This window comes from Triturus cristatus, chromosome 3_2, assembly GCF_964204655.1.
Source record: "Triturus cristatus chromosome 3_2, aTriCri1.1, whole genome shotgun sequence".
Classification (NCBI taxonomy): Eukaryota; Metazoa; Chordata; class Amphibia; order Caudata; family Salamandridae; genus Triturus; species Triturus cristatus.
In genome coordinates this window covers 34619664-34630342 of record NC_140584.1, presented here as the reverse complement: position 1 = coordinate 34630342, position 10679 = coordinate 34619664, and the positions used below count along the sequence as shown (strand labels likewise).

The following is a 10679-nucleotide window of genomic DNA, read 5'->3' as shown; positions in this document are numbered from 1 at the left end:
CGAGCTCGGACCTCCTCGCTCACCTGCTCCGTTCGTGCTCCGCTCTGGCTCCTCCTCCACCTCCCGCCGGGACGCCTAGCTCCGAGCGACGGGGATGGGAAGGTGCTCGAGTCTCTCGCACTGGAACAACGCGTCTCCTCTTACTGCAATTCCCGCCGGATTGCCGTGCTCCGCGAGACGGGGTATTGCTTCCTCTATTTTCAAAATAACGCTCGCATTCAGCCGTGCGTGACGTCCTCTTATAGACGCCGACTTCCTGTTTCTAGGGCTGCTGGTCTTCGTAGTTCTTAGATGCTAGGCATTGCCGTGCTCCGCGAGACGGGGTATTGCTTCCTCTATTTTCAAAATAACGCACGCATTCAGCCGTGCGTGACGTCCTCTTATAGACGCCGACTTCCTGTTTCTAGGGCTGCTGGTCTTCGTAGTTCTTAGATGCTAGGCAGGCGCCTAGAACCTTGATTCCTCACATTCTGCTGGTATAGGCCTCAGCCTGTAGGATTTGTATTGGATAGCTAACTCTGCTAGCATAGGTCTGAGCCTTTAGGATTTGTGTAAATTTCTCTATGGGTTGTTAAGGAATGAGGCTCCAACACACAGCTTTAGAGAGAGATTTTTTTCTCCCATGGAAACAGTGTTGTCATCGTCAGCAGGAACCCAGTACACATAACCTTAACTTTGTTTTCAGCTTGTCACAGGTGCTGTGTTCAGAGGACAAATGTCAAACTATGTCTTTTGACAAATTTCTGTCCAGTGAAAATGTTTTGCTTATACCTTTAAGATGTGGATTGGAGTCCACAAAATTCCCAAACTTTGCAGTCAAAACATAATAGAAAAGTGGACTAGTTGACAATCTTGTTGTGGTGGTACTGGTAAAGGACATGTGAAAACAAGAGGGTGTAAGCTGTAAGCAAAAGGCTGCTTTTAAAATGACCTCAGGTCTCAGCAGTGCACACATGCAAGTGCAGAAAAGGCTGCTGGCCTCTAACCAGCCAGGCCCTATTATATACTAGGGACTTATAGGTAAGTTTAATCCCCCTACCCTATTATCTACTAGGGACTTATAGGGTAGGTCATGCCAAATGTAAGTGCACCTTTTTATATATTTTATCCTAATGCATGTGTGTTTTCACTTGAGTTTTCAACTTAACACTGGGCCTGGTTAGGCAAAGCCTTTAAGACTTCTACCAATTAGCTCTTAAAAACAAAGAACTTCTGAAGTGTGCTAGTTCCGAGAAATAGTATAATTTCAAACACTAGCACTAAAATAAATATTACTGGAGTAAAAATCCTGTTACGTCCGTGGACAAATTTTGCTTGGTATGCTGTTCTACTTTTTAACCTAATATAAACTTATTTTGACTTGTGTAATTACGTTTGTTGTCTATTTACTTACATACTATTGCACAACCTAATTTGTAGTGTCTGTAAAACTTGCCCTTTGTCTCGAATTTTTGTCCTGAATTTTGACCCTCCGTCCTGAAGTTTTGTCTTGAATTTTGACCCTTTGTCCTGAATTTTTACACTCACCGTCCTGAATTTACACCCATGCCAGTTGGTCACCCTATATGGGTACCAGAGTAGTATGCTACTTGCCGAAAAAGCGCTTTGACGCCTCGTCACGGGTAGTAAGCGCTATATAAATGCCATTACAGCAATACAGCGAAAATTGTGCTGCTCCACTTCTCTGTTCCAAGAGGCAATGCAGTTAGCATCTGAAACTCGCTTCCTCCACTACTCCGTACCACCACCTCTACCCGGTCTTTTAAAACTGACCTCAAATCTCTTCTCTTCCATGTCCCTCAAGGCCACTTTGCTTTCTCCTGATGTTGCAAGTTCTTACAATTTTGTAAATATGTATTCTACGTCTGTACGATCCTAATCCTAATGTGTTTTTGTTTGATTGCCACCTGTTGTGCTTTTTTTTACTTTTTCAACTATTCCGTTTGTATCTGTAACGTGTAATTATGTAAATTTCCTCATGTAACGTACTCGGTTCTATTGTGAAGCGCTCTGACACCTTTGGGTAACATCGGCTCTATATAAAAATGCATTAAATAAATAGAGAGAGGGATGTGTGCAATCCTGCTTTAACTTCTGGACCGTTTGACTACTAATCTTTCTTTTTTTTGCAGTTTTAATTAGTGTGAACTGGACCCGAAGTTATTGGAACGCTTTGATTGAGCACCAGTTACATACATGCTTGGAAGGCAGAAGGAGATTAAGTGATTTGCCCATAATCACAGAATATCGAGCCATCGCTGAGACTCGAAGCTGGTCCCCCAGTTTCAAAGTCGCCACCCCTGGCAGTTACGCCACATCCTCTCCTCTCGCCTATGCCAAAGACGTGTTTTCCTAAAGTTCAGTACGCCAGATGTTACTTCTAGCACGGAAGTCCACACATACAATTGTTTCACACACAAAAAACACAACATTCAGTCACAGCTTGGATTGACGGCCCCAAAAAACACTTTCAATCACAACTTGGATTGACGGCCCAAGTAAGGCTGGTGCAATTCACTTCCGTAGCAGATCCGTGTGCCAATCCCGGAGCATTTGTAATGGTCTCTTCCGGAGCGGTTAGGCCGTTTGTTCCGGGGCGGGTTCTTTTCTTTTTTTAACTAATTGCAAGCTTTGAGGGGCCGTCTAGCCTGAAAACTCCTCCCACAACCGCCCCTTAGCATGTCAGTCAGAGTTAAGCAGCTCTCCTATTGGCTGTCCTTTCTTTCAGTTCTCCAAGTACTTTTAGAGTCGAAAACAAGGCAGAGGCAATCGGGTTTTTAAGAGCCTCCGGGCCTCCGTCGGGAGACGGGAGGTAAGTTCCGAGTTCGAGAGCCCCCTGTCTGCTGCGCGGGGCTTAGCGTGTAACAGTACATGGGATCAGTGAGGGTTATACAGTTTGGTGATGGCAACAAGGACTGATCGGGTAGTCTGAAGGTTGGCAGAACTCCCTGTTCGCAGTCAGAATCCGCGGGCCTCTTAGATGGATAGCTGGAAATTGGTTGCGCTCTTAGTTCGTTTGTTTCGTGCTGTAATGCTCTTATTGCCCCAAAGTGAAAACAAGCAACAGCGGTTTCTCTGTTTCCACCAGACAGAATTATGGGCCTCGTCAGCTCCCTCTCTTTTCTGCAACCTGCTGTGACCCCCCTTCCATTTGATTATACTGGTTCCAGACTGATCAGAGTCAAGCTGTACTGTCTCACGCTTCAAGGAAATCTCAGTGTGAAAATGCAGAAAAGCACTTTGCACAGTATAGTAACTTGTTACATGTAGTTGGAAATTGGTGTAGCTGTTAAGCAGTTTTGAGTAATGCATTACAAAATAGGTTATCATGTAAACCTGTTGATTGAACAAAAAGACCAAAGGCTGATCAAACACAACAGTCGAAACGTCACTGTATTACGTTTAACGCAACATTTTTTGTACTTCTAAAATTTGAAGTATGAGCATCCAAAAATGCTTTGCTGTAGTGATGTAACATTTCTATGCTTTCGATTCTACTAAGACACGCCTGACAAAACATTCTGAATAAGTTCACTCGACTGGAGCGCCAGAGCTCTGTCAGACCACTCCCGGAGAAGACTCCCATTAATGGAATTATATGGCGTTGGTATTGTTGGGGATGGTTTTCACCCCAGGTATCTTGATACTTGACATAGCTGCTAACTTTGTGGTAGTGAAGCATGGAGGAATCTCCCACCATCACTTTTATAGGATAGATCTGAGAGGCAACTTCCCATGCTAGGAGGGAGCTCTTCTAGTAACAGTACATTGCTCAAAGTGTCGGGGCACTGCTAGGAGGGAGCTCACAATGACCAGACTCTATCTAGAATAAGTTTTTCTAAGACAAGTTCTTTTTTTGTTTTGGACTAACGCTGCCAGTGCAGAGCCTTGCTTGGGCCTAATGGAAGAGAAACCACGGGCCTCTTCCACTATTGAGAACACGTTGATAGTCTTCTTCTGTATCGGATCCCTCTCTGTTATGGCCCTTCTGAGAATGAAATAGTGATGCAGCGCACACTTGTGAAAGTCTTCACGCTAACAGGATCCTTCCATGAATGAAAATAAACTACCCAGGTCTTTCTGAAAGAGAATACATAAAAGGAAGGGTGAACAGATTTGGAGAGCCAAAAACCAGGACAGGTCATACATAAAAGTAATATTACTTCTATATTTAGCCTGTCCCGTTTTTTGCGTAGCCTTGTAAATGAGTGCGTGCGTGTGTGCACACACATTTACAAGGCTATGCAAAAAACGGAACAGGCTAGATATTACCCACCTGTTATGTATTCTCGCTCAGCAAGGCTTTGGTCGTTTATTCTCATACATGGAAGGGTTCTGTTAGTGTGAGGACTTTCTCAGGAGTCTCCAAACTTTTCTGTAATAAGAGCTACTAAAGATAAAAAAAAATATTTCCCAAAGCTACTAATATTAGTTTTTCATTGTGACCACATCGGACAAGATTATATCAGTGACCATCTCATGCTAGGATATGAGCAATGGTAACATCAGTGCATCCGGCAGAGTTGCTAGCAATAATCGGAAAAGGGCTTTATCAACTTGGAATGCCTCTGCTTGGGTGATATATAACAGCTGTGCACCAAGCTAATAAGTCTCCCCAATACCGCATAATTTATCGCTGAAATATCAGCTTATGACATAATATGTATTTGTAAAGTTCACGTTTACCCTATAAAGTATCTTCAAATTAACAAAAGCGTTGGGTCACCGGGACAGTCCTCTGAAAACTGGGACTGTCGGGGCAATCTGGGACGTCTGGTCACCCTAATAACAGGCCATTTCTGAGGTATAGTTTAGGCACTGGGTGGGTAAGGCTAGAGGTGGGCGAGTCTCTTAAAGCTCGTGCCAGGCTGGATGGTGCCAGATGCTGATCTCTGCCTCAGCTCGAGGTCCTCTTGGTACATCGAGTCCAAAACGAGCTGATCTACTAAGTGGCTTTTACTTACTATCCTCGATCTGCCCTCCTTCACAAAGTTAAAAACAAAGAATTAATCGTTGAGGCTAAAAGGATAGACCAATAAATACCTATTTAGTGTCTGAGTTGTAGATAAAGAAACCAGAAAAACTGGGACTAATCTCGGCTTCCCTGCTTAACTAAATTGCTTTATCTCAGGCTAATATTTTATTTCATCAATCCCCCCCCCTTTTTTCTTCATGACCTCTTAATAGACCTATAGTGTAACCTATTAATGTCAAAGCTTCTGCATGTTAAAGAAATCGCTGTTTTTAAAAGAGACTTTATCGTGTTTGTAGTCATGTTTGTTGCATGCTTTACATGACTAACCTTTCCAGGGCTCACCTCGTGCAAGGGCACTTACATCCAAGCCAGACTCTTGGCTCGGCTCTCCCTGTTATTTTGCTGTCTCTAGGGAAGACATCAAATATATTAGTGTGATCCTCGAGCACATTTGTTTGAAATATGTACACATTTGTAGTCCAGTCTGCAGACTTAACATATGTCCTGGTATGAAGTACAAAGCTTGATTTTGGGGAAGTAAATGTCCTTTCAGCTGTTTGAAACACTGATGACATTTCTTGAGAAATGCCGAAAAGCAGTCTTTGTGCAACCAATGCTGTAACCATGTACTTACCTTAGTCTGGATTCTCACTTCATTTACATTTGGACAACCAAAAGCTATATGTTTATCTTGCAAATACCTTTAAACGCTTTTTTCCGAAAATGTGTGGTACAGATGTTTATCAATATTAGAAGTTTAAAATGATCAGGTTTAATAAGAAAGGATTGAAATTTGCTCTGAGCACAGTATCATTTATTTGAAGGGCAGTTCTGCAGTGTATTTGTTATTGTATGGTGCATTATTGAAAAGTTCACTGCTGCTCCAGGAGCTGTGTTTGCAATAGTCAGTCAACTTTTCAATTGATTTTGGTGTACACGTTAGTCTCACCAAATGACTCAATGACACACACGAACCAATGCCTCAGTCTTGGACATTATTTGCATACCACAGTTACAGCCCCTACAATTAATTGGTTCATTGAATAAAAGTTTAGCACCAGAACACAGCCTCTAGTTTCACATGGTCAACGAATAATTCCATATTTAGTGCATTTTGAAAATGAATGTTTATATTTACTTGTCAAATAAGCCATACATGAATTGGTATAGTAAGAGGTAATACATTATCTAATATCAAGCTAAGCTTTATTTATAATATTTTTTTTATAAATGAATATGAATGATGAAAACAATGGGAGAAATTGTGTAGTTGACTATAAATTAATTTCATCCTATATAGAAAGAACAACTTAAATACACCAGATTCAAGTTCTCCCTGGCTCATTTTTAGCTTCCATTCTGTCATTGGATGGCACCATGTGCTGCACTTCACTACACTGTGCACAGGGAATACATGTCTGTGTGATATGTGACCTGTAAACTCATTCCTCATTTTGTTAATTTCTATACACATGTACGCTCTCCCTTCTGTTCATTCTAATCCCTTCTTACAAATTATCTTCTTTTTTAGCCCTTCTTTTTTCCACTCGCTCAATTCCATATTCCATATTAACCAATTCATGTTTTCTTCTGAATTCTATGTTTAACCCCATATTCTCTTCCCCTACTCTTACTTTCTCTTTTTTCATACTTTAATTCTGTTCATTCAACTCTGCTCTCATACCCTCTCTTTGCTGGCCTTTTCTCATAGCTTCCTTTTCATGTGTTTTTGTATTCTTTCTCCATTCTCTAACTTTCTTGTGTCATCTAATCATTCTTTTTGTCTTCTTACACCTTCTTCACTTCTATATTCTTTCTTCCTCATGTCTCCTCTTGTGCTTACGTTCCCCACAGTAAATGCTGTCCACACCTTGAACCTCAGCAAGTTTGACCAGCCTTTTATCACAAAGACTGCACTCAGTACTTACCTGGCAACATCCAAACCCATGAACGCCTTGTACCTTTTCGCATGCAGTGAATTTAAGTGATTCCACTTGAATCTTTGCACCCCTCTATCTCTTTGACAAAACCACTCCTGCAGTTCTGAAGCTTGTCATATATCCGGCAGATGTAGGTCTCCCCGCTGAACACAGCAGTTTCATGTTAAACACTCCTAGGCTTTCGAGTCCCACAAAGAGGCCGCTTTGTATCTTTGCAACATGGCGGTCCATCATCAGAACTGCTTTTCTGAGGTGAAAATGATGGAATCTATAGAACTCTGAATTCGGGGAGTTGCTCATATTTGCTAAGATTGTATGGGAGGAGAGTGGCATGCACGCCCTGGCTTGCTCGATGTAGCTCTATGGCGTTCAGGGTTGAATTTTATAACTTAATTTTCCTAAGAAATTGAGTAAAAGCCATTTGCTTAATATGCATTAAGGTAGGGATACTCATGAACTGTTTCAATGCTTTATGGTTCCATGCTTTTCAGGCCCAGACCAACCACCTTCTGCGTGCAGTTTTTATTTTGTTTGGATATTCGCTTCCTTGTAGCATTTGGATACAATGGTGCAAGATACTGCGTTTAACAGCATGTTGTCCATAAGAACTTAGTTAAAAAAACAAATTTCAACTTAACCCAATGCGCAGTTGGACAGGCTTTCCTGTCATTGAAAAAGTAAAAAACCCTACCCTGCACGCCTTCCTTCCACGTTCTTTAATTTTCCCCTGCATTTCTTTATTAGTAGATTATCTGTGATTTAGTGAGAATCACCTTGGAAGTAGGATGGGAAAGTAAAAATTGCACGGATGGCACAATCTCGTGCTTGAGAATGCATTTCTGTTTCCCAGGTTAGATAAATCTCGCTGTCATAGACAGCCGAGTTTGGATACTAACTAAGGTATCTACTAAGGCCCAAACTGCAGTTATACAAAGTGATAAATAGTGGAGATTATTTTGAGATTATTCTTAATATTTGAAGAAATACTAAAAGGAATACAAATACTGCTGATTGGATTTACTTTTTTAATGTAGCACAGGGCAATATTGTTATTTCAAAGGCAGTAATGCTAGGGAAAGGGTTACTGTCGGTACCAATACTAAAGAGAAATGCACTGTAATTACTCAATACTATCGGCAATGCTATGGTGAGAGTTTTGTATCGCTTTTTACTGTCTATATCGATGTTGCTTGTATATTGTTTTCTACCTGCAGTATTAATCTTGGTTGGGGGCTACATTTGTATTTACTAATGTCACTTCTACGATTAGAGGATTGAAAAGTACACCATTTTTTAAGAAGCATGTCTAGTAATACATACAGTAATACTATTAAATGGCATATACATAATACTAGCAGCCTTACTAATGTGCAATCTATTTGTCCAGGCTGGTTCACTTGGTGTTCACTCTTTTTATTTTTTTACTTTTAATCACTTTCAAATTATTCTAATCTTAATTTAATTCAATGAATTCGCTGTGAGATACTTTCACAATTTGAGAGATGACCTAGCGTTTGTTAAATGTTTACTAACAATTTTTTGTTCACTTGTGACCAAGATATCACCTGGTAACTGATTACTTAGTTACTTAATGGCTTTATCCTCTTTATTCCAGATTCCTTTTGATTCAGTTTAATTTATCATGCACGTCATAAAAATGGCAAGCACCCAGCTAAAAGAGGCATTTTTTTTTCTTTTGCTGTTCAAGAGTGTACTTGACTTTCCTTCAGGTTGCTCTGTTCATTCATATTGCTGAACTTATTGTTTTCTTCTATCTTGTAGTATTCTTTGCCTTGCTACTAGGGATCTCTGTGTTCCTCCTCAGACTTGTAGTGATGGTGTTTTTGGAATGCTGGACGACACTGCAAGTACCTGTTTTTATAAAGTTGATCAAGCAGCATCTTTCCCATTTTTAAATATTCTAAGATTCAAAAAGCATCCACTTGCTCAGTGATTCTCATTCCTGTGTTCAGTTGAACTTCTTTTGTGGCTTTTACACTTGTGACAAGATCAAATCGGATTGATCTTTGTAAACTCAAACTTGGCTAAGGGGACTAAACTATGTGTAACTGAAACACAAGAGAAAAATATCTTCCCTCACCATTGCCTAAATTCATCAGTATTCAATTAGCAGGTCAGATAGCCTTAAGATCAACTCCAATGTAGCATTAACAGGCTATTGTTCAACTTTTTATTAATTTACTTTACATGTACTATTGTTAATCAATATATACGTGTATCCTTTGCTTTACTGCATTTCCATTTGTGCTGCAATATAAAGATGTAGCTTGTATGCGTTTTGCTCAAATTAGCATTTGCGTATATATGAACTATAATAAGGCTTATGTCCGATATTCTGAGTCCTGATAATATTTCAGGATATCAATTATTTGGTGACAATCTGATCATTAGCCTGTGTGCTATGTCTACCCTCTTAGTACAGTTTTGGTGTTCATGTGATGGTTTGAGAAGTACTTGCAGAGTCATGATGGTGTGAGAAGTACTTGCAGAGTCACGGGGAGGGGGGGGAAATAAATATATGGAGTCTTATTAACACGCTTCTAGTAGGGAAATGCGTTGTAAAATCTCATGACGCCATAATTGTGCTTTCGATCGTAATGTGTTTATTCTTTTAACATATGACTAGTAATACAAACAGAAATGCAGTAATGCAAAGCATGCACATTTGTATTGATCGATTCCACAAAAACAATTCACTAGTCCGTATCAACGAAATGCAGTAATGCAATCCATGCTTGCACTATTATATTGCTTGATTCACCACAGGAAATCAAACATAAATTGAAATGAAGTAATGCAAATAATGTACAAGTGTGTGGATTGACAGTGGACGAAATTCACCAAATGTACTGTAAATAACTCCGTATGATCCTATATCCGGCCATTTGAAATAAGTACACCAGTGCAAACTACTAACGCCAAAATTAGCTAAATGAAATGCAAAGTACGTGAATGATGGAGCAATCCATCATTTTGGATTTCGTAGGGAACTTGTTAAAGTGTGCACGTCCTTGCTTACAAGAGCAGTAATGTGGTGGGTACTTTTTTATGGCGATACTAGCACAACTACATATAAGACCTACACCACTACTAATGCAATAAGTATTTATAGCAGTCCACTATTGAGGGGAATAATATTATTAACCATACTAACAATAATATTGTTAAACGGTGTAGCATACGCTACTGAGGGGGAAACTATTAATAAATATACAATCAAAAATACTGCTAAACCTTGTTCTTTGAAATGATCATTCTTAGATAGTGTTTAATATTAGTTGTGCCATCCCTGATGCTCATGGGTCACAAAATCAGAAAAAAGACTATTCTCAAAGAGATTGGAGGGATTAAAGTGGGCAAACAAAGGTATGATCTCGTGAGTGAGAAGATGAATAATACAGTAGACCTCTTTGATGAGAAAATGAGTTCCTTTAAGGAAGGATTATGTGGTATAGAATCTACAGCTTTAAAGCTTGAGGGTCAAACTGAGCTGCAAAGTGAATAAAAAATGTCTGTGCTGGGACTCATACCAAGACTTTAAACACCTTGAGAGCAAGTTGCAACTTGCAAATCTAAGATTTCAGGACATATCAGAAGGAGTAAAAGGCTCCACGAAAGCGTCAACCACAGAGGAAGTCCTTATTAAATGGGTAGCAGACCTCCTGTTGAAATTTGTCTTGGATAGGAACATTGAAATGAAAGAGGCACATCTTTCTATTGCAAGAGCCCACAAGGTCCCTTTC

General features: G+C 40.1%; 1 protein-coding gene across 1 annotated transcript in view; it reads left to right on the top strand.

The window, feature by feature from the left end:
* The first annotated feature begins 2685 nt into the window (after window positions 1-2685).
* The window catches only part of ZBTB44 (zinc finger and BTB domain containing 44), a 258421-nt gene continuing 250427 nt past the window's right edge, over window positions 2686-10679 (top strand). Inside the window, exon 1 of the mRNA XM_085647221.1 lies at window positions 2686-2812. The gene's annotated coding sequence lies outside the window, so the exon portion shown is untranslated. The remainder of the gene's footprint in view (window positions 2813-10679) is intronic.